This window comes from Eumetopias jubatus, unplaced genomic scaffold, assembly GCF_037043125.1.
Source record: "Eumetopias jubatus isolate StellerSeaLion01/CBP00866 unplaced genomic scaffold, mEumJub1_p1.0 scaffold_7, whole genome shotgun sequence".
Taxonomy (NCBI): Eukaryota; Metazoa; Chordata; class Mammalia; order Carnivora; family Otariidae; genus Eumetopias; species Eumetopias jubatus.
Genome location: NW_028274813.1, coordinates 34,868,712 through 34,892,527, shown reverse-complemented (window position 1 = coordinate 34,892,527; position 23,816 = coordinate 34,868,712).

Sequence of the window (23,816 nt, the reverse complement as noted above, 5' to 3'; positions counted from 1 at the left end):
CTGGAGTCCACTTATCCTTCCCACCTCTAAAAAAAGACAGAGTTAAAGCCTGAGGTCATTGCTTGGTAGAAGCCCCAGAGCTAATTGGGCAGGAAAGGGCCTCTCCTAGCCTCTCTCAGCAGCCTTCCATTTTGAGGCACCTCAACTGACAGGTGAGCTCATGCCCTGTGATATACAGAGCTCCTAAGCTAAAATGGCTCTCAGGGGAGCAGCTTCTCAAGGAAGTGAAAATGCTTATGCAAACCCACTGGTGAGGTAGGGAGATCAGGGGAAAATAAGGTTATTAGTCATTGTGGGGTTTTTGTTTTTGCTTTAGTCAATGTTGGAGGACAGGTCATGATCTGTTGGGTCCTGGGATCGGCTCAGGTCATGATTTCAAGGTCTCCCCACATCAGGCTCCCTGCTCAGCAGGGAGCCTGCTTCTTCTCCCTCTCCCTCTGCTCCTCCTGCTCGTGCTCACACACACACACACACACACACACACACACACACACACACTCTTAAACAAACAAACAAACAAATAGAACTCCAAACTTCTGGGCAATGATGAAGCCTAGGTGAATAAGCCTAGACCTCTGAATTACTTCATGGAGCAGAACCACCTCCCACACTCTGCTGATGAACCTATACTAGACTGTGATGTGACTAAGAGATAAGTCTTCGTTGTATAAACACAAACAAACAATACAATATTGAATTGGCCATAATCTGGCAAATGAGGTTTTGAGCCTAGCTATTTTAGATATGGGAGGAGGCTTAGTAGCTATTTGACCTTTTAGGATATCCAGAGCTATAATTAAGTACCTCTGAAGATGATAAAAAACCAACCAATTATCATTTATTGAATAATCACTATATACCAGGTACTGTTTTACGTGCTTTATGTGTACTGACTCATTGATTCTTCACAAGAATCCTATGAGGGAGAATCTGGTGGTGGTCCCATTGTGTGAAGGAGGGAACTGAAAGAATGATTTCTGAAGTCAGACAAATTCTAAGTGCCAGAGCCAAGATTAAAATTCAGGTCTGACTTCCAGGCTCTGTCTCTTCACTAGCCTATCATATTGCCTCAATATTTTGTACTTTGCCATGGGGAATGGCATGAAATAATATCTGGGCAGCATGAGGTATCACCTATAAAGTAGGGCTGGACCCCCATTCTGGGGAGGAGTACACAGAACTGGAAAAAGTACAAAGTCTGCTCTTCTCCTGCCCTTGTAAAGGGTGTCTTAGTGAGGACAATTTAATGATGGTGTCCTCAGTCATCTGGGATAAAAACAAGGGTGAGGGCTTCATTTACTCTGAATTTCTCTGATTTAATTCTATCTCCAGTCAACCTTGGCCTGTCTTGTATTTACCACAGGAGCAAATGTCTGCCATCTGCTCCACTCACATCTCCTATGCCCCCATGCCCCACACTTGGCCCACGCTTTGTGAACCCCCTCTCCTTCATCCCACTCCAGAACCTATGTCTCTCCTCCCTCCTGGGCAACAGAGAGCACATATTAGGGCAGAGAGTTATGTCAATGCCCATTAAACCTCCAAATGCTAGCAGTTACTGATAACTCCCTTGCTTCCTGGCCTTGCTTGCCTGCCACAGATTCTGCCAGCCCTCAACTCTGCTGTTGAGCCACCATCAAGCTTTTTACCAGTTTCTATCTGGGACGGGAGTTTCAAACAGCATCCCGTGGAGAGGCTTCGGGAGCCACATGAGAAGATGGGAGAGGGCACAGACAGTGTTGAGTGAGTGGGGCCACAAATCCCCACTCTAACAGCAATGCCACTTGATCTGTTCCAGGTAAGATTGCATTTGGAGAATTGTTCCACTCTTGAAATAGAGAAGAAAAACCCCTTGCTTTGGAAAATCCAAACCTTCCACCATTCCTGCCCACCAGGAACAGAGGTGGGAAAAGCCAGCTGACTGTCCCAACTCCTAATATCCCACTCTCTAGGCTCTGGAGCCAAGGAAAATTACAGCAGAACAGAGCTTGTGCATAGAGAAAGGACTGTGGGTTGCTGCTCCCCTACAGTTCCCACAGTTCTGAGTCTTCCCGTGGCCTGACATGGAGCAGGCACTAGTTGAACATGGCAAGAATAAATGAGTGATTCCATTTTTGTTGATCTGGGTGTAGTTCCAGTGGGGGGAAAACCTGGCCTTGATCACAGAATGGCCACAATATTTATTATTTAAGATTCACAGAGGCAATTTGGCATTGACATTAAGAATGTGGAACCCAGAATAAGACCCTCTGGCTTCAAATCCTGACACTGACGCTTTCAAACTGTGACCTTAGCCTTGCAAAATATGAATAATAGTTCCCTCATAAGGCTGTTGCAAGGATTGAGTGAATTAATTTGTATAAAGCTCTTGGCGCTTGACATGTTAGTGCTCAATAAACACTAATAAACACTAGCTCTCACCATTGTTGTTCAAATGCTCCCTTCTGACGCTCCAAAGCAAAACTCGTTGTTCTCTGCACTCTCAAAGCACTTTGCTCAGACCTCTGAGGAAATTGTGAGGACTTTTTTTTCTACCCCAAATCAAATTAGATGGTGGGGACAATAAAGCAGATTCTTTGAAATCAAGATACATACATGTCATAAGTAAAGCCCTACTCCCTCCATAGCTTTTATGGTTATGTGTCTGTCTCTTCCTCTCAATCTCTGGCTCCGTTAGGGCAGATTCCACTTTTATTCATCTTGGTATCCCAGGGGCATGGTGTGCTGTAAGCGCTCACTGCAGTTTGGTTGCACGCGTGAGCTGCATTGGCTCTGGCTGGAGTCAGAAATAACCCTGACCATTGCCTCCTGGCCTTCCTGTCTGCCTAACTCCCTAGATGCTAGCTCCTTTCTTTGCCCCAAGATGACGAGGATGTTGAGAGGCTGGGCTAGGGCCAGGGTCCCTCTTCAGGGCTTGGCTGTGTGGCTGTGGGAATTCAGAGCATACAGAGGAGAAGAACATTTGCTGATCAGCTACCATGTTCCTGGAACTGTTCTGGGCTCTTTACAACACGTAATTCTCACAGTGACTTAATAGAGATATATTACCGTTAGTCCCATTTTTTTCTAGATGAGGAAACTGAGTTTAAACAACCTTTTTAAGGTCACATAGCTGATATGTCTGAGGCAGAATCCAAAGCCAGGTCTGACGACAAAGCCTGTGCTCCCTCCACTGGCCTTGCAGGCTCCCACCGAAGCACCCATCCCATTCTTCCTCTCCTCTCTACCTCAGTCTTTTCTTCATTTTCCCCTATTATCCTCCCTGAATTATTTTTCTTCTTGAGTTGGCTTATTTATCAGTTGGACATGTCTCCTTATTAATATAACCAGAACTTAAACAATATGCATCCCCACTGCCTCATTTGCCAGCATGGTGCTGAGTGCTTACGAGCTTGGCAATTAGACTGAACTCAAAGGGGCCATAAATCTGCATCTTCAGCTACTTTCATAGGGAAATGGGGTGGAGAGGAAAGAACGTGAGATGGGTCAATGCAAGGCAGTGCAGGGTGTATACATATAGAGGAGGGACCAAGGAGGGGAATCGGATGATGACACCACCAAGCATTTCTCCTGTAGTGTACTTAGCCTTAACTCAGAGTGGCCTAGTGCTGTCAGCCTCCAGGAAGACCCTAGGTCATTTCTGCCCAACAGCCTTCTATCTTATTCCTATGCCTGGCATCAACAGCAGCGGCAGGCATCACTCACTTATTGAGTACCTACTGTATGCTTTACACACACCCCATTTGATCCATACAACAATCCCATGAGCTAGGTATTAATCTATTTCCTTATTTAGATGAGGAAGCTAGAGCTCAGACAGTGTAAGCAATTTGTTCAAACTCATATACCTAGCAAGTGGCAGAACAAGGAAAGGGGTGAAAAGACCTGAAAATTAAGGAATAGAGAGTGAGGTGTAGAGGAGGCCTTTCAAAGCTTCCCTTGTTTGGGCATCTGCCCACGTGTGCTGACAGACTACAGAAGCAGCTGAATGCTCCTATCAGTTCGCCTCATGGCCTTCCTGGGGAAGAAGGATCTCTGAGCCCTGAATGTTGATGATCTGATTTTTTTTCCTGACTTTCCAAGAAGAAAGAGGTTGTCCAGGGACCAGGAGTACTTTTTCCTCCAAAGCCCATCATTCTTCATGCTTCTTGGACCAAGACACTTTACATTTCCAATGGATATCTCAAGAGCCCTCCTAAAAAGATGTCTGCCCAGCTGATTGATTGTTCTGCCCCAAGACTGCTCTTTTCTGCTGGCTCTTCCCCAATTCTTTTACTTCTTTAGTCCCTTACCCCAACCTCATGGTTTCCTGGGCCTAAGACTTCCAAGCCCATTTGGAGCCCTTCCAACAGGTATCCTAAGACAGTTCCCTCTGAGTCATAACACAAAATCATTCTTAAGAAAGCCGGGATACCCTGGAGTTGGCCCTACCCTGCAGAGGTCTCGTAGAGCCCAGCACCGGTCCAATTCACGGATCTAGGCTCTGCCACGTAGCCCAGGAGAACTAGCCCCAAGCATCTTTGGGGAAACAGCTACCAACAACAAGTAATAAGCTTTAATGGAATAACTGGCTTTTTTTTTTCATTCTTAAAATATATTATTAATAGACAGGCATGATTACTAATGCAGGACCAAGTATTAATAAGGCAGATCTTAGTAGTTCTAGTTGAAGCTGGCTGTGCTTCATGCCTCCTCATACCTCACGCCACCTTCCCTGTGCTCCCCTTTCCTCATCCCCCGTCTTCCCATACAAACGTTCTAGTTGGCAATTCCCACTGCCAGCGTGTGTGCCCAGGGGGCAGCAAAGTCATGCTCACTGGTTTATTTAAATGTGATATTTCCAGGAGCGTGGGAGTAGTTGGAAGGACCTTGGAACCTGCATTGAACAAATGTTTATTGAGTACCTACTATGTGCCAGACACCATGCTAAGCCTTAGAGATAGAGCAGAAGACAGAAAAAAAAGATTTCCACACTCCTGGAGCTTATTATTAAGGAGGGAGACAGATAATAAATAAGCACATGAAACTTATAGTATGTCAAATGTTAAGTATGACAAAGACAAAATAGAGAAAGGGTGTGAAGATTGCTATGGTGGAAGATGGAAGGTTATCCTTTTAATAGTGGGCGGTTAGAGGTGGCCTCATTTGAGCAAAGAGCTGAAGGAGGTAAGAGAGTGAAGAGTGCGGCTGACTAGGGAGGAGCATTTCTGCAGAAGGAACAGCAAATGCAAAACCTCTGAGGCAGGAGCATGCGGGCCTCTTCAAAGAATAGCAGGGCAGCTAGTGGGACTGGAAAGGAGACTGGCAGAGAAAGAGGTGAAAGAGGTCATGGAAGGCTGGATGGTGCGGGACCTTGCAGACCAGCATAAGGACTTAGCCTAAATGAAATGAAAAGTTTTTGAAGGGTTTTGAGCAGTGGAATGACATGATCTGATTTACGTAATAAAAGCAATTACCTCAGGTAGCTCCCTGTGGGTGGTGATTGAGATAGAAGCAAGGAGACCATTTAGGACATAGGGCAATCTTCTACATGGATGATAGAGCTTAGGTCCTAAGAACGAGTCTCTGGAGTCAGACTGGCTGAGTTCAAATCCCAGCAATGCCACCTACTAGCTGCATGACCTTGGGCAGACCATGTAATATCTCTGTGTCTCAGTTTCCTCATCTATAGAATGGGGAAAATAATTGTACCTACCTCATGGGGGTTTTGTAAGGATTAAATGTGAAACACTTAGAACATAGGGTTGTATGAGGATTAAGTGAGTTAAAACACCTGTTACAGCACATAGCAAATGCTGCTTCTGTGTTTGAGTTCTTGTTATCATTATTATTATCTTCCGAGTGAGAGATGATTGCGGCTCAGGCCAAAGTGGTCGTAGTGAAAGAAAAATGGTCATTTGGAGGGAGTGTTTTCAAGGTGGAGCCAACAGAATTTGGTGACATATTGGATGTGTGGAATGCAAAGATAGAGGAGTCTCCTCTCTCCTCTTTAGGAGGATGAGACTCCTCCACCACCCTCCTATTGCAGATGAAGAAACTGAGAACAGCTGAGGCCACCATTGTTAATACCAAAATTTTTTGTTTTTTTATTAAGTAGGCTCCACATCTCAGGCTTGAACTTATGACCCTGAAATTAGGAGTCACATGCTCCACCAATTGAGCCTTAAAGAGCCTTGTTGCTAAATAGTTTAACAGAAATCAAAAGAACAAGTTCACTCTAACATAAAAATCCCTATGTAATAAGCTATTTTAATTTTTATCTGTTCCCTTCAATTCTTAACACTATACATGCATGATTCTCAAATAATTATAATTTCATTAATATAATTTTATATTAAAAAAAGAGAGGTAGGAGGCACTTCATGATTCTAGCAAGGGTTCATTGGTCAAACATTAAGGAAATTAATGTGCTCCACACCATTTATACTTCAGGATATATACAGGGCACAGCACTCCCATTTTAGGATGAAACAACATACAGTCCTGAATTAGCTGCTAAAAGAGAGCTGTGGGAAGCAAAGAGTCATTCTTTCATTTATTTTCTCAGCAGACTTATTAAGTGAGTCTATATACAGCTACTAGATAAGTTGATTAATAAGTAGATCACACTTTTTTATTTCAAGGAGATAAGTCTGGTGGGGACAAGAGCACATTGCTATAATTGGTTTTTATATCTAAGAACTATACTAGAGGTATGTGTATGCAAGTTACCTTGGAAGCACCACGGAGGATACACTTAATTCTGCTTGTAAAGGTAGGGAGGCTTCCAAAGAGAGATGACATCTGGATACTATAGTCTTTCAATAGGGCACAGAAGAGACTTCCTTCACTGACTTGCGTTGTTGACTGTTCTGACCACCTATCCCACTAAGCTATGTGTGTATCTCTCATCCCTGGCACTGTCCAGATGCCTGACACATGGTCGCTGCTCTTTTACTGTCTGTTGAAAAACACACAGCATATCTTTAAAAAGTGACCAAAACAGTGGCAAATGAAGAAATCACATAAGTACAATAGCTTTATAAGTCTTTGGCGGGAGGCTGGGGGAAGGGGAGGTTGTCAAAAAAAATTCTTCCTGACTTCCTGAAGGACCACATCTTTCACCTGAAGTCTTGCTTAATGGGTGGTGAGGGGACAGAAGCTACTCTTGGTATGCCGGGTAGGAGGGGTTTAATACAGGGAATTAGAGACTTGCACAAACATTAGATAAGCTGGAGGCGAGAAGGCTCAGGGAAGCCACTGTTAGAGGCTATAAAAGCAAAATATGCTGGGATCTCAAAGAAGCCACTGCACTCCCAACTGCTTGTACTATCAAAGCAGGTGATTTGCAGAAGCTTGCCCAGAAATCCCTGCAACCCTTGGTTCTGCCATCTGCTAATATATTTGTCCCCAGTTGCCGCCAGAGAAAAATTACTTCTCTCCTGCCTTCAATCTTTCACAAGTGCTTCTCATTAGCAGAATATAACCCAGAACCATCTAGGAAGAAAGATGCCCCAAAATTCCAGACTTCTCTTCTGCAATGCAGAGATTTTAGGAAAGAGTAGTGCTTATGCTGAATTGACAACAGGCAGCTCAGCATAAATAGCTTCCCTAAGATGAAGGTGATTTCTTCATCTCTGAGCAGAGAGTTGTACACAGTTCTGGTAACCTCTCATTCTACTTTCCCTAACCCTAGGAAGCTGTCGTGTTCAGTCCAAACATCTTCCTGATGGAGCAGTATGGTACCTATAACATTTCCATACAACCAAATCATGAAAATCTGCTATTTAGTAAGCAGATCCAGGCAGTGTCAAGGGGCAGAAAGAACTCCAATTTTGGAGGCGGACACACTCTTGAGTGCTGATCTCAGCTCTGCTGTTGATTAGCTGTGTCAAACTAAGCTATTGAACTCTTCTAAAAAAGGTGGAGAGTAAAACATAATCAGAGCTCTATAAAAAATACATAAGAATGTTTATAACAGTTTTTTAAATAGACAATTTATTATATAAGTTATGATACCTCCCTATTAAATAATCTCATGCATCCTCTTAAAATTATAGAAGAAAAAGGTTGACATGGGAAAGTGCTCATAATACAGTGAGAAAAGTGAGTATGAGCACAGTGATTCCATTTTTATAAAAACAACTATATAACTGAAAGCCTATTTATACAAAAATTTTAACAGCAATTACCTCCAAGGGTACTTAGGATTACAGCTGGGGTTTTCTCTGATGTTCAGCATTGAGTGTGTATTACATCTTTAAGCTTATAATAGTCACATTCAAACATAAAGGTAAGGAAATGAGAATTATCACTCCTACCTCAGGCCTCCAGACACTCCCTTCCTTTTCCTACATTCATCAGTGTTATTGGTTTCTTACATATCCTTTAGGGAAAATATGCACATATAAGCAAATATATGAAGTTATGTGTCATTTTCACTCATTTTTTACACAAATGGTAGCATATTCTACTACCTTTATACTCTTATTTTATGCTCCTCCTATTGGTAATCTTTCCATATCAGTATAGACAGATATTACAATAATTTGTAGCATTTATTTAACCAGTCTTCTACTGGTGGACATTCAACCCAGTGATACCTTCTGAAGGAGGCCCCAGACACAAAGGATGCAAGGGTGGCCTGCACTTTAGGAATGACCTCCCCATCCTGGTCTCTTCTGGGCTTGCAAGCATCGTCTGCTCCATGGGCTCCTGTCATATCTTTGTCTCGGCTTCTGAGACTGAGGGGCTTTAAGAGACCTCATACTGGTTCCAGCTCAAACCCATACTGGTTACAGTCTTTTTACCTATTTCTTTGCCTTTTTTTTTTTGGCGGTGACCCGGGTCTGGCATGGTTCTGAAGACATTCTAGTCTAGGATCTAAGAGCTGATAAGCCATGTGCCATGTATTTAATAATCTGTCCCCTCCATGGGGCTCTCTTTCTATGTCACTTTTTACTTCTGCACTGTCTTCCAACCTCAGTGTTTTCTCGGGAGAGGTCAGTGGCCCATCTGTCTCAGAGCTCCCTCTCCCTCTTCCCTCATCCTCCTTACCATCTTGGAGGATCTGGAAATAGGACGGGGGTGTTATTCCCTAACACCCTGGGTGACAAGGGTAGTGATAATGAGGAGCCAGGCCGGGGGTGCAGTGTTGACACAAGGGGGTGGCAGCTGGATCTACTGGCCCCTGCCAGATAATCAGGAATGTAGACGTGCAGAGTTAAGTGAGATGTGCTTGGCCTGTGGTAAGTCTTCTGGATGAGTATCCCTGGTGGTAGTCCGGGGGAGGTAGTTAGGATCTAAGCCAATAAGAATAGCCTAATCCCTATCCTTATGTAAAGCCTATAAAGAGAACCCTTTGGGTCATTTATTAATTTCATAACTGAACTGATACCGATACTGATTCAATACTTATTACATGCAAAGCACTCTATTAGGTGGTTCTGCAGTCTCTGTGTTATCATTTTACACATCGTGTTTTGCTTTTCTTGCTGGGGTCACTAAGTCACACAGTCTCTTTCATTGTTTTTGCTTCAAACTTTTGTGGTCTTTCAAGGCCTGCGAGTTTTTTTCCTGGGGCTCAACCTATAGACCAGAGTCCAAGTCCTTGAAAGTCACAGTTTAAATCAGGGCAGTCACAGACATAGACATCTCATCAGGCTGGCACATAGACAAGCTGAATCAATGTTGTCTACACTGAACTGATCCGGGTCAATGAAAGCCTTCTCGAACCTCATGGGCTACCACGTGCCCTCACCCTCACTCACTCGAGATAATGGCCTTAGGGACAATTATCAGCCTAATTTCTTTCTACATCAATGTAGATTTGATGTCCAGTAATATATGTGCTCTACCTTTAATGGCTTTTTAATGATGAAGAGTATCAAAAGTATTTTAGATGCGAACCTGCACCATTAGTTTCCATTCCAGAAATCCACCGTCATTACCACGGCTGCTTCTCCAAGCCCGACAAGAGCATCAAGTTGCTGTGCACATAGCTGCGTGGTTAATCACCATCAGTGAGGAGCCGGGTCTGATGCAGGTCCGGAGGGTGGTTACTGAAGGTGGAGGACAGGGTGTGGTCCAGGAGGGAAAGGAAGAGAACAGAGTGAAGGGCCGAGTCCATTCAGGGCCTGGAGTGTCAAGATCCCTCAGAACAGGGGTTCTCCCAGCCCTGGTCCTCTCTTCTCATGTCATATTGAAAAAAAAAACTACGGGTTCTTGGAATTCTCCTTTCTCCCCCATCCCATTTATGAAGATCCGGCAGGGGCAGGGGAGTGTGTGGGGCAGAGGATGCAGGGTGCCCAGCTGAGTGAATGGGAATAGGCAGAATTTGGGGGAGAGGGCTTCGAGAGAAGGATCTAAGGGAGAGTGATTCTTCCCAGGGAAGGGCGGTGTTCCGAAGGAATTCATAGGGAGCTGTTTATTCTTTTGAATCCCTATCCTCAAGATTGTCTGTTCCCTGTGCCCTGGGAGGCTGACCACTGGGGACCTCATCACCCAGGCTTTCTTGCTCCCTGGCTTCCAAGGGGCTTTGGCCATAGGAGGGCACTGGCAGGAGACGTGAGGGTCTAAGGAGCCAGGGGTCAGGGCATGTCTTCCTCCATCCCCTTCCTGCATAGGCATTGCAGTTCTGGCCCTGGTTGCATCCCTCCACAACTATAGCTTCTGTCAGGAAGCTCTTCTTCCATGGCACCAGCTCCAATAACATGTTTTCACTCCTTGCCCTTGGACTAGGGGTGGTATAAGCTACCTGTTTTTGCTAGCTAGCTAGTGGATATTTCAAAATCCCATACAGATTCCCTTAACCCCATTCACACCTCTGTAAATAAGTACCCTCATTAAATTCAAAACCCCAGCTAAGTGTGCCATCCGTTTCCTGCAAGAACCCTGACTGATAAAATGGGTGTATCAGAAATCAACTCATGTTTACCCATCCTGTTTCCTTTTCCTGGACACACAGGAAGACTACATTTTCCATTCTCCCTTGCATTTAGATTGAGGTTCTGAGACTGGGTTCTGGCCAGTGGGATGAAGTATGACTTCCAAGCCTGGCCATAAAACACCTCTTGCAATTGTCCCCACTCTCTTCATTTTCCAAGGTAACATTGGAAGTTATATATTTAAGGTTATGATGTCTCAAGCTGGAAGAAGTTTGGATCCCTGAGTCACTGCTTGGAGGAGAATGCCCAACTGTATTCAACTATGATATGAGTGAGAAATAGCCTTTATTGTGTTGTGCCACTGCGATCCTGAGAGTGGTTTGTTACCACAATGAGGGTTAATTACTTTGACTACTTCGGTTGAGGTTTTAAATGAAGAGGCCACCTAGAGCAAAGGAGTATTCAAGGTATAAAGATAAGGAAGCATATGATTTTCTAACTTGAGTGATACTGCACTGAGGGTTAACAGAGTGTTAGCATTATTGCTTTGTGAAAAGAACAGGGATTTGGCTGTCAGAGAAGAGTTTAAATCTAGGCTTCACCACTTCTAGTGACGTGATCTTGGGCTAGTGACTTCACTTTTTTAAGTTTTCCCGTATGTAGTTTTAAGTTTTCCTTCGCCTTTTTAAGTTTTCCTATCTGTAGAATATCTATTTCATAAGGCTCTTTTATGGATAGATGACTTAACGTCTATAATAGTTGGTACTCAATAAAAGTTCCCTCTTTTTCCTCTTTCAGCTGTGAATTATAAACTCAGTGCTGCTAGTAATTGGTAAATAATTTCAGCTTGTGAGGCATCTGTTTCCTAATCTCTAATGGCAGAGAACAATTCACACTATCCTGAGCATCCCGGTATGGAAGTGGCTTGAATATTGACCAGAAAAAAGGGATTTCCTTTAGGTCTTGGACTTAGGCATTAACTCTTTCACTTCTCTGCCCTCCAGGCCCCATCTTGAAATTTGCAGGCCACCTAATGCATGTGTCAAGTCAAGAAAATTGAGTCCCAGTGCCATTCCTTACTTCACGAATGAGTTTAGATCCTGGGACTAACATGTCTTTTGGAAAAGTAAAGAGAAAGGACTCTCCATGGAAACTTTTTCATGATCAAGAGGGCTTATTTGTCCATCCATCTATCCATCCATCCATCCATCCACAAATCCACAAAATAATCATTTAGTGCCTAGCATATGTGAAGACATTTCTAGGCCCTGTAGTAGATACAAAGATGGATTAGACACATCTGCCCTGAACAGCTTACATTCTTGCTGAGAGAAGATAATTTAACTTCACAAATAACTGCAAGACAGACCAGGTTGTGGTAAGCATGGAAGACCACATACAAAGTGCTATGGAATTCAGAGGAAGGGAAACCCCTTCTGGCTGAAGACACCAGGGAGCATTTGAATACATCTTAAAGGTAAGGCAGGATTTGGACATATGGAGATGAGGGAAGAGACCCATGGGGAAACAGAGGCTAATAGTTTGGCCAGAACACAGCTGCCAAGAGGGGGGTTGAGGGAAACAGTTTTAGAAATGTCACCTAAGAGAAGATTGTGCAGAGCCTGAATTCTAGGCTAAAATGCTTTTGAGGAGGGCAGAGACAGGTTGTCAAAGGTTTCTGAGCATTGGGTTGGCGTGTGCCTTGGGAAGGGTAGTTGGGAAGCTGTGTTCAGCAACATTGGAGGCAGCAGGAGGTGGGGATAAAGAGCCCAACTGGAAGACCTGCAGCCATCTAGGTAAACCTTAATGTGGGACTAAACTAGGACGGAATGTATGGACTATAAAGAATGTTAGGAAGAATCATTCAATATGTATTTATTCTGTGTCTATTCTCCTTCTGTCAGTCACTATAGGGGATGAACACTAAGCAACACAACTCTTGCCTCCTTGGTGCTTAGCATATGACTCGAGAGATGAATCAGTCAAGGAAAGTTTGTCCCTTCTAAACTCTTTCCCTTGATGGCCACACAGCATAAGTGTAAGCTGGTTTACTGTCCCTACCCACTGTGCACCCTGTCAACAGCATCCTGTCTCCACCCCAACAAAATCAAAGAGAAGATAGGGAATAAAGCTTTAAGTTAAGATATGGTCTGCTGTCCATGCTTACTTAACATCCTATAGTACTTATTATATGCCCTATATATCTTACCATATACTCTATTTTAAGAGCTTTATGAATACTACATTATTTATTTTCATAATAATCCTATGAGGTAGGCACTATTATCATTCCCATTTTATAAAGGAGGGCACTGAGGCACAGAGAGATTAAATAATTTTCCCAAAGTTATACAGCTAGTAAGTTGCAGAGTTTAGAACCCAAGGAATCTGGCTCCAGAATCTTACACTTAACCTTTACATTGTGCTGCCTCCCGGCAACACTGCTTGCCCTCTGCCCACCTGCAATGAATCACAGCCAAAAAGGAATTACTCTTGGACCTTATGGGTCCCTACTGAATCAGTTCTCTCTTCTTGGCTTGTGATGCTGTCCAAGGTCACACTGAGCTAAAATCTGCTCAATGATCTCTGGTACAGTCATAGTTATAGTCAATGCTGAATTTGACTGCCCCGCCCTGTTGGGTAACCAGCCAAGAAGCTGGGTGGGGCTGAGGGACAGTTATCTTATGAAAGGTGGTCCTTTAACTCTTTGTTCAGAGTGGTCGAGTTAATGCTGTTGCCCACATACCACTTTGGAAGAGGCAGACATAATGGTGATGCCCGTAGCATGGGCTCTGATATTTACTACCCAAGAACCCATGGACTAAGTATCAGTTTCCCCATCCACAAAATGGGGGTATTACGTAGGAGTTTCCTCGTAAAATTGTAGTAAAGAGTGAATGAGACACTTTCTGTAAAATGCTAAGCTTAGTGTCCAACATGCACCTGGTACTCAGAAAGTGTTAGCTATTGTCATTTTGCTGAGTTAAGAACAGACTCTTCACCTGATCCATGACACCAGACTCAGAGGTACTCAGAAGCCCCAGGTTGGCTCTTTAGGCCCTCATTCAAGAAAAAGACTAAAATATCCCAATAGCTTTTTGGAGTGGAGGAACAAGTGATTTTGGGCCTTGCCATACAGAGCTGTATATTATTATTATTGCATTGCATTGGGCACTGTGTTCAAGGCTGTACTGAATCATAGTGAAACCACTAGCCTGGATTTAAATCTCAGCTCTGCCATTTACCAGCTGGGTGACCTTGGGAAAATTCACATTTTTGAGCCTCAGTTTCATCGTCTACACAATGAGGTGGTGATGATATCCTCCTCATAGGGTTGTTGGAGGCTAAAGTGAGTTAATTATGTAAAGTCTTTACAGCAGGACTCCATGCACTATAGATATGTAAAGATCAGCTAATATTGTTGCGTTCCTTTGTATTAAACTAGTAAATTCCTTTTCTTCTAAAAAAAAAAAGGAGACTGGGGCAGACTTTTCTTCTTTTGTGGGGAGAGATAACCCACAAAATCCAGGAAAGGAGATAAGCCAGACCTTGATGGTGGGAGTTTTTCCCTCTCCTACAAGTAGAAGATGGAGGACGAACCCATGCCTTCCAAGAGTGTGGGTGTGAAACATAAACCAGGCACAAAGACCGGGACTGACTCCAGGCAGCCACAGTGAGATGGCAGCTCCCTACAAGGAAGAAGTGAACCAGGGTGAAAAGGAAAGTAACCCTTTTATCTGAGGCTTTTCAGGGCATCAGTGACTAAGGCTGCCATACCTTGGGCTTTTTTGGAGACAACACAGAGGCTCTAAGCTCCTGGCCTTCCCTTCACCTTCACACTGAGAATGGGGGGAGCTCATCACATAAGCCTTTCAGGTCAGGCAAATAGGGGCTTCTTTTGCCCCCTCAAAGACCCCCGAACAAGACAAAGCAGATGAGGTATGCATGAAAAGGCCACTGATAATCCGTGGCAGTAAATGCTACACAACAAAGAGGGACTGCAGGATAGGCTTCCCAAGGGTCTGCCAGTAACTAGCTGCTGAGCCTTAGGCCAGCCACTTCACCTTGCTGAGCATCCGTTTCCACACCTGGGAAATCCTAAGTAATCCTAAGTAAGAGATCACCTGGGTGATCTCTAAGTAACATCCTCCCAGCTCTGTGATCCCATAAGTGTTGGGACAGTAATTCCATTAGGAGTTCAAAGGAGGGACAGATCAATGGGGGTTGGAGCGGTCAGAGAGGGTTTCATGGAATTGATGAACCTGGGAGGGTTTGCATAGGTTGGAGGGAGGAAGTGCTGCTCTTGTTCCCTTGGCCTTCTCACCTCACCCTGACAGCTGGCAACCTTTCTGGACCCATTCATCAGGCCAGAAGAATTTCTTTCCAAGGAGTCCCTGCTCCCTTTCTCACTCCAGAATGTCGTCCAACCACACCAAGAGAACCAGCAAAACCCCAAACTGAGGTCATAAACTGACTAAAATATCACCTGCCTTGAGACCACTTGGAATAGTCTACTTTCTAGTCCGGGGGATTGCGTTCCATCTGTCTCTCATCAGCTAAGCATGCCCCAGTCAACGGGAATGAATGTCCCCTAGGCTGGAGAGACTGTCTTGAAATAAGACGAGGGCTGGATCCCACGGTTCTCTATGAAAGAGAAGAATGATGTTCATTCATGAGTAGGGTTGTAGGTGGAGTGGATTCACTGAACTTGGCATCTCCCCCCTTCCTATCATCATCTCCAGGAAGGCCCACCAAGGAAGCTTTCCTGGACACCTGCTTAGAAAGAAACCTATTCCTTTACATCCCACACCCTTAAATGGCTCAAACTGTCAAGCGCTGCTGGCCTCCCTGCCAAATCTAATCCAATGACGCAAAAGACCGTGGCTGTCCTTCCAAGCTAATTAGAGGCCCAAGAAAGGATGCAAGGAGGGGAGAGATCAGCTCCTGAGAAAATGGTACTTGCGAGAGCATCGTGGAAAGCCAATGGGGATTAAACTTTGTGCTGTGTGCCTTTGCTCTGACCTCCATTTTTATTCTCAGCTCTCTTTGGGGGCCCTTGTCTACCTCCTTGAAAAGCTGTACAGTGAAGTCATTCTCCATAGCAGGGGCCATCTGCCTATTGCCTGTGCTAACACAGGTGACATATTTTACTTGTCTCCTAAAGGTCAAGCTAATTTACTCCCATGTGAGAGAGTCCAGTGTGCTTGTCATGAGTGAGAGCTGGGCTGTGATGGATGTCAAGTGGTCCCAGTAGCTCCAAGTCAGGAACCTGCCTCTTCCAGGAACCAAACCCCCTGGCTGCTTTCGGCTGAGAGATTGAGTCCAAGTGAAAGTGCAGAGGCCCATGGTAACAGCTGCCCCTCCATAGGCCCTCCTGGTTATCAGTTTTCTGCAGTTCCATCCTTCCAGTCCTCAGTTCTGTCATTGACCTCTAGAATCAGGGGAGTAGCCCAGCTTCATTAACTGCAGTTCTCTCAGGCTCCAACCCTGAAACTGCCTTCAGCTTTTTCTGGCTAGTGACATGGAGGGTTGTCATTTCAGATGTGACATCTAGAGGATTTTTCAGCATCTTTCCTTCCACTGCCACCAGAATAGACTGCAGAGGTCTCTGTCTGGGTTTATCTGTTTGTTTTTCTTTAATTACACTTCAGAGTTAGGATCTCATATTATTTTCTAAAAATGAGAGGTGATTAATGCTGACAAAGCATTGTACTTCAGCAAATGAGTAATGATGCCCTCATTCTACAATGAGAAGACTTGTTCCTCACAGAAAAAAGCCCACAGTCACAGAATGACACAGCTGGAAGGAAGCTTAAAAATTATTCAGTGCAGCCCCTCATTTTCTAGATGAGGGAATGAGATTTGGAGGAGTGAAATGACTTGGATGCTCAGAAAATATGGCCTTAAAATATGGTTCCCAGTGACCCTGCTTCTCCTCCTTAGTAACCTGGGAAGTTAGATGTTCTTCATGTTCCTACTTTTGGGGTCTGACTCTCATCTTGGAGAAACATATAGAAAACAGAAATGATGTGAAAAAGAGAGTAATGTTTCCACTTCAGATAAGAAAACTCTATCCCCTCACCAGCTCCACAAACTCTCTGCCCCTAGATCCTTGGGCCTTCTAGGTATCTATTTCCACATAGATTGGATCCTGGCTGGCTATACTGGGCATATCTGGTTTTGCTTCTCTCCCCACCGTGAATGTCATGAGTGATTGAGACCCCAGATGATTGGAGGAGAGAGAGATACCTGACCCTGAGGATCTTCAGTCATAGACCAATCATCTGCCAATGACATGGCCTGGTTCCAAATGTTGAAATTGTAGTTAGGTGACAGAAGGCCCTGGACCTGGAAGGCCACACAGATCCCGGTACTACGGTGACCATGTCGGACTTTGTGCAGAAACAGTAAGCGGAAAGGGCTGGTTTGTTAAAAGAAGTATAGAACCATTATAGAGACACATGCGCATAAGTGACCATGTTCCCCAGAAAGAGGAAAGAAGGACTGTGGCTCTTGGTAATTTCTAGGGTCATGAGGTTCTGCTTTACTTCATTTCCCACCCTTGACTGGCATGGATTTTCACAATCTCCTATCCTCTGTCCTTTATTTGTATTGGCCTTGGTCCTCACACCTACCACATCTCTAATCAGAACATTATCTTGTACTATCCATGTCTGTAAGTCTTGTCCCTCAAACCAGGAACAAGCTCTCAAAGGCCAGAGGTTTATGTCTTAGCCTTTTGAAAAATCTTTCCAAGTAACTTGTACATATGACAGCTGTTGAAAGGTTGGGCTGAAAGGCTTTCTGGAAATTCAGTTTTATAAGCCCTTTTAAACATTTACATCAGTTGTCCCCAAGGAAGCCTTGTTGAGCTTTCGAACATAAAGCTGCTCAGTATTAACTATCACTATACAGTTGACTTTGAACAATGAGAGGGTTAGGGATGCAATCGAAAATTCGAGTATAACTTTTGATCCCCCCCAAACTTAACTACTAATAGTCTATGTTGACTGGATAAGCAATCAGTTAACACATATTTTTTGTGTTGTATGTATTATATACTGTATTCTTTTTTTTTAAGAGGGAAAGAAAGGGGGAGGGGCAGTGGGAAAGGGAGACTCTCAAGCAGACTCCATGCCAGACATGGAGCCCAAAGCAGGGCTCCATCTCACAACTCTGACATCATGACCCGAGCCAAAATCAAGAGTCAGACGCTTAACTGACTGAGCCACCCAAGCTCCCCTATATACTGTATTATCATAATAAAGTAAACTAGAGAAAAGAAAACGTTATTAAGAAAATCATAAGGAAGAGAAAATACATTTACGGTAATGTACTATATCAAAAAAAATGTGCATATAAGTGGACCTGTGCAGTTCAAACCTGTATTTGCTTAAGAGTCAACTATAACTTTAAGGGAAACAAATGAATTCCAATGTGTCGTATATAGTCCTAATTTCCCCAAGCCTCTTCAACTAGCAGGTTGAAATGGGGTTACAGGGATTTTAGTAACACAGAAATCACTGGCTCATGTAGCACCTCAACCCCTAAAAATGCCCCTCTTCTACTTTTGTGGGTTCCAGGGGGATGTCTCACTTGGGTGCATGGAGAGATTTGCTCCTCCAGGGGCCGCTAATGGTCAACTATCTCCCATTTATCTTTACCTTCTTAACCTCCCCCTCCAGCTCTTCTTCCACACTGCCAACAGAGCTGTCTTCCAAATGTAAATCTTATCACATGATTCCCCTACTTAACACCCATCTGTGGCCGGTACTATTAGTTGCTGTTCCTCAGTCATTCCCAATACTGTTCTTCCTCATTGGGAGCACTGGTTTCCTATGGGAGATGCCCAAAGTCCCAAATATTCACCCTCCTAGATTCCCATGCAGCTATGGCATAGGAATATGCCCTCGCCGACTGGACTTGAAGGGAAGACTTCTGAGGATTTCTGGGAAATAAGTCCCTCCTTAATATAAAAGACAGAAGTGAGAGGAATTCCCTTTTTCTTGCTTTGGGATTTTGTGTGTTGAAGCTGTGCTGCTTGGACCTGGACTCCCATATTGTGACAGTGGCAGGAAGCTGACCCAGAGCCCTACAGTGATGAGCTCCTGCAGCTTTCTCCAGCTGGACTTTTTATTATATGAGAAAATTAAATGTCCTTACAATTAAAGCCACTTTTAGATGGGTCTTCTTTTGTTACTTACAGGCAAATGCAACCTAAAACATTGTCCACAGATCCCTACAGGAAAAAATCCAAATTCCTTAGCATGGGTGCATCAGGCCTTCGCAAGTTTGCTCTGTATCCTGCTCTAGCATCATTTCTTGCTAAACCCACCTTGCATTCCCATTCCATAGCCACACCAAGCTATTTGCCAAATGGGCCAAGCTTTTAGAAACCTCAGCCTGGAGTGTCCTTCCCTGCCCTGGTTACACTCATGTACAAGAATCAACTCAAGCTTTTCTTGACCCTTCACACCTTTTGTGTGGAATGTTCCCTTCTTTGTGCCTCTCTGTACCTGTAAATACTTCCATAGTAGTACCTGTAACAGCTCTTCTTCTTTGGCTATTTTCATGTCTGACTCTCCTTCCAGCTTCTTTTGGGGCAAGGCCGTAGGTTTTGGGGGCAAGGCCATATAATTTTTTTCAGCTTTGTATGTCCAGTGCTGATGGTCAATAAATAGGCTTTTTAAATTAACAAAATGAGTGATTACATTAATTAGTTGATCCCAGTTGTCAACTTCCCTTATTAACACAATCACTCTAGGATTTTGTTTTTGTTTGTTTTTAAGTGTGTAAGTCTGTCAGTCTGTTTTAGACCAGTGCATTACCACTCACCTGGGCTTCTTGTTAGCATGCAGATTATGACACAGGAGGTCTGAATGGAGCCCCGGGGACTCTGCATTTCCAACAAGCTCCCAGGTGATGCTGATGATGCTGGTCCAAGGAACACAGGAGAGTCATGAGGACAGCAGGGTCATGGGGGGGCAGGGGTTGCACTTATCTGTGAATGGATGAAGCTCTAAAAACAAGTGGAGACGTACTGATGATGACATTCAGATGACAAGGAGCACACTTTGTATCCATCATTTCCATCCAGGAGCTTTGGTCTCCTTCTCTGGAATTCATCTTCTTCAGTGATGAGCTGAGCTTTTCTGGGGCTCTTATTTCTCGTTTTCTCCAGTTAGAGTCCAGCCTAGGCCAGAAAATGTTCCCTCCATACCTTTGAGATTGTTGTCAGGGGCTCAGCTGAGCTGGAAGAGAGAGCACTGAGTCAGCTCCCAGGTGTCAGAGTAGCTGATTAAAGCAACAAGCCACAAATGAAAGAGTTAAAGCATAAATCACTGACTTCAGTGGTATAAGCAAGAGTCTAAAACTGGAAAAGATAATGACTGGCCCAGTTCCATTTCCCCTTGTGGAAAGGCATACGAGTCAGGGGCAGATGGATCAGTTGTGGATGTGAGGGTTGTCTTGCTCTTGAGGAAGCCCCTGAAGAAAGGGCAGTTTTAGGGCCCCAAGGTGGAAGGAGAGGGATGGGGGGAAGGGCTCAGAGTGGAAAAGTCCTGGGGACTGAGACGGTGGGGAGAGTGTCTTCATGGTTTCCTCCCCTACCCGCACTCCCCCTCGAAGGAGGCCTCAGTGGAGATGGGCACCTGAAGAGGACCACTGCCCGAGCCTCAGACAGAGACAGGAACGCAGGTGCCTCCCAGCGAGGAATGCAGGCGTGCGAAGCGCACGACCAGCGAGGGGGCCCCAGTGCAGTGACTACACCTCCCTCCAGATGCCATCCATGGGCTGTGCCCCAAGGCTGCTGAGCGCAAGGCGCCTTCCCCGGGCCCGCCAGGGAAAGCCTCTGTAACTGCCTACAGGTCAGGCCTTAAACATCATACACAGGTTTTTAAACAGGAGCTAGTCTCCTCAATAGTTTTTCTCACCAAAGCATCCACTTGAAATTCACTCCTATCCATTCCCCTTCTCTTTGTCTCTCTCTGCCCCTTTCCCCCTTCACCTCCTTCCCCCTCACACTTTGCACCCCCTGCAATGCCGCTCATCCTTCACAGCTGTATTAATTACTTATTCATCACAAATTACCCCAAGACTTAGTGGCTACAAACAACAAACATTTATTATCCCAGTTTCTAGGAGTCACAAGTCAAGGTGTGGCTTCAGTAGGTGCCTCTGGTTCAAGTTCTCTCATAAGGTTGAAAACCATCAGCCAGGGCTGCAGTCTCATTTGACGAGGGGGACCACATCCAAGCTCACTCACTTGGTCATTGGCAGTGTTCAGTTCCTTGCTGGCTACTGGAAGGAGGACCACCTTAGTTTCTTGCCATGGGAACCTCTCCTGAGGGCATCTTACAACATGGCAACTAGTTTCCTCAGGTCAAGTGAGCAAGTGAGAGGGAATATCCAAGATGGAAGGCACAGTCCTTTTACAACCTAATGTCACAAGTGGCATCCCATTACTTCTGCTGTATCCGGTATCCTGTTTGTTAGAACCAAGTCTTACATCCAGCCGACATGCGGGGGTATAATCAAGGGTTTGATTACCAGAGGTGGGGATGTTGGGGGCCTTCTTAAGGGCTGCCTATCACAAAGGTCCAAAAAACAAACAAACAAAAAAAACAAAACCCAAAGTTCCAGACAGCATTTTCCCTGTCCCCTAACTGTTCCTTTAGCGCACTATAGAGTCTGTTCTCCAAACTATAACAAAGCTTTTGATTTCATTCTGTTCTGGACAGTTTTTTTATTACCCTAAGTGTCTGAAGCTTCTCTTCTTAATGGAATTCTAGCTCCCTTAGGAGCAAAGACCATTTGGAGGTCTTGTCCCTCACTTCTCTTAGAGCCCTCACTGTACCCATCCCAGGAAGGGAGCTATGATAAATATTTGTTGATTTGGATCAACTCTCAACTTAAACTTGTTTAAACTTTTTCTCTTTTAGTCTAGCTTCCTGGGGCTCAGGGATTTCTGTGAGAGCCTTTATATTCAGAGCCTTTTCCTGCTGAGCCAACAGACCTCGTCCCAGTTAATAATCCTTGCTGGGAGGGTGAGGCAGGGTTATTGTTTACATACAGAGCTGTCTTCTAAGGCCTTTAACATTGGAATTTAGCTATTGAAAGGAGCAGGAATGGTTTGGAGCCCTTTAGAACAGAGAAAAGATGAAAGGCAAGAGAACTGGCACTTGGTGTTGAATTTCTCATTTAATCCTCCCAACAAACATGGGGTGGAGTTTATCATCCTCACTTTGCAAATACAGAGTTTGGGACCCCACAATTAACAAGGAGCAGAGCCAGAACCTGAACCCAGACCCCAGAGTCTTTCCTTCACCCCTGCCTTACACTTCTAGGTGTGATTTCCAGAGTGATTTACCCTCACATCAGGCTCCTTCCTGCTGGGGCTATTTGCAGTATCACTCTCTGTGATTCCTGTGGTCCGTTCCTGAGATGCCCAGTAAACACCTGATGAATGAACTCTTCCTGCTCTGGAGTGGGGGGTGGCCAGGGGCTTCCACACTCACTCCCAAAGGCTAAGCAGAACATTAGACCTACCTAGCCAGTGAACCTGATTCCAGGAGTGGAGTTGTGGAGTGAGGCAGGGAGAAGCTGGGTTGGGTGAAGTATGGCAAAGAGATCTTGTCAGAAGCTCTGACACCGCAGGAAGAAAAGGTCACTTGAAATGTAAGCATATATAAATGTATGGCTTTGCCAAGGAGACTTGTCTGGCCCTTTCAGAGGGGCCTCAGCAGTGGCCTCAGTCCCCTGAGTGGGCCACTTGGTGGAGGTTAGTGTTTCAGGGGACATTGAGCAGACACAGAAATGAATGCAGAAAGAACGACCCTAGCAGGCCTGACACGGCTGTGTTTTGAGGGGCCAGCTTGCAAGGTTAGCCTCTGGGAACTTGCCATTCAGGAGGGTTCCCATCACCCCAACTGATAAGTTGCTCACTATGCCTCTACTGTTTGTATAAATGATGTGGTTTATGTTCAACAACCATTCTCCTTCTGGGAGTCCAGAATTTGGGGGCATGCTAGGCAGACAGTGCCTATACGACTAGCCCCCAGTAAAAAGCCTGGGCACTGAGTCGCTATTGAGCTTCTCTGGTAGCATCCCATAGTTAGGATTTGTTGCTGGGGAGATTGAGTGTGTCCAGTCTGACTTCACAGAGATAGGACTCTTGAAAGCTCATGCCTGGTTTCCCTGGGCTGGTTTTGCTTTGTAGCCTTTCACTGTAATAAATCTTAGCCTTGAGTATGACTAAATACTGAATCATGTGAGTCCTTCTGGCAAAACATGGACCCTGATGTGGTCTTGGAAACCCCTGACATACTAGGGAAGGAGGAATGGAGGGCAGGTGTGGGGGCAAGAGCTTTCTCTGGCTAGATGTCTGTAAATCCTTTTTTTTTTTTTTTTTAAAGATTTTTTATTATTTATTTAGTTGACAGAAAGAGACACAGCGAGAGAGGGAACACAAGCAGGGGGAGTGGGAGAGGGAGAGGTAGGCTTCTTCCTTGCCAGGAAGGATCATGACCTGAGCTGAAGGCAGTTGCTTAACCCACTGAGCCACCCAGGCGCCCCATCTGTAAATCCTCTTAACTCCCCAACTGTCCAAACTTCTCTCTCCTGATTTTCCTCTTTCCCCTCTCAGGGGTCTCTAATTTTCTTCTTTCCCTCATTGAATAGTCTCATTATTCAAAATAAATGCTTGAGGGTGTCCTCCTGTGATTGAACTTCGTCTGAGCTCTGTTATGGGAGAATGAGACCAGGGCTTAGTGATATGAAAAAATCTTGAATCCTTTAGCTAATAAGTACGATGTAGGTTTTTTTTTATTATGTTAATCACCATATATTACATCATTAGTTTTGGGTGCAGTGTTCCATGATTCATTGTTTGTTCATAACACCCAGTGCTCCATGCAGAACGTGCCCTCCTCAATACCCATCACCAGGCTAACC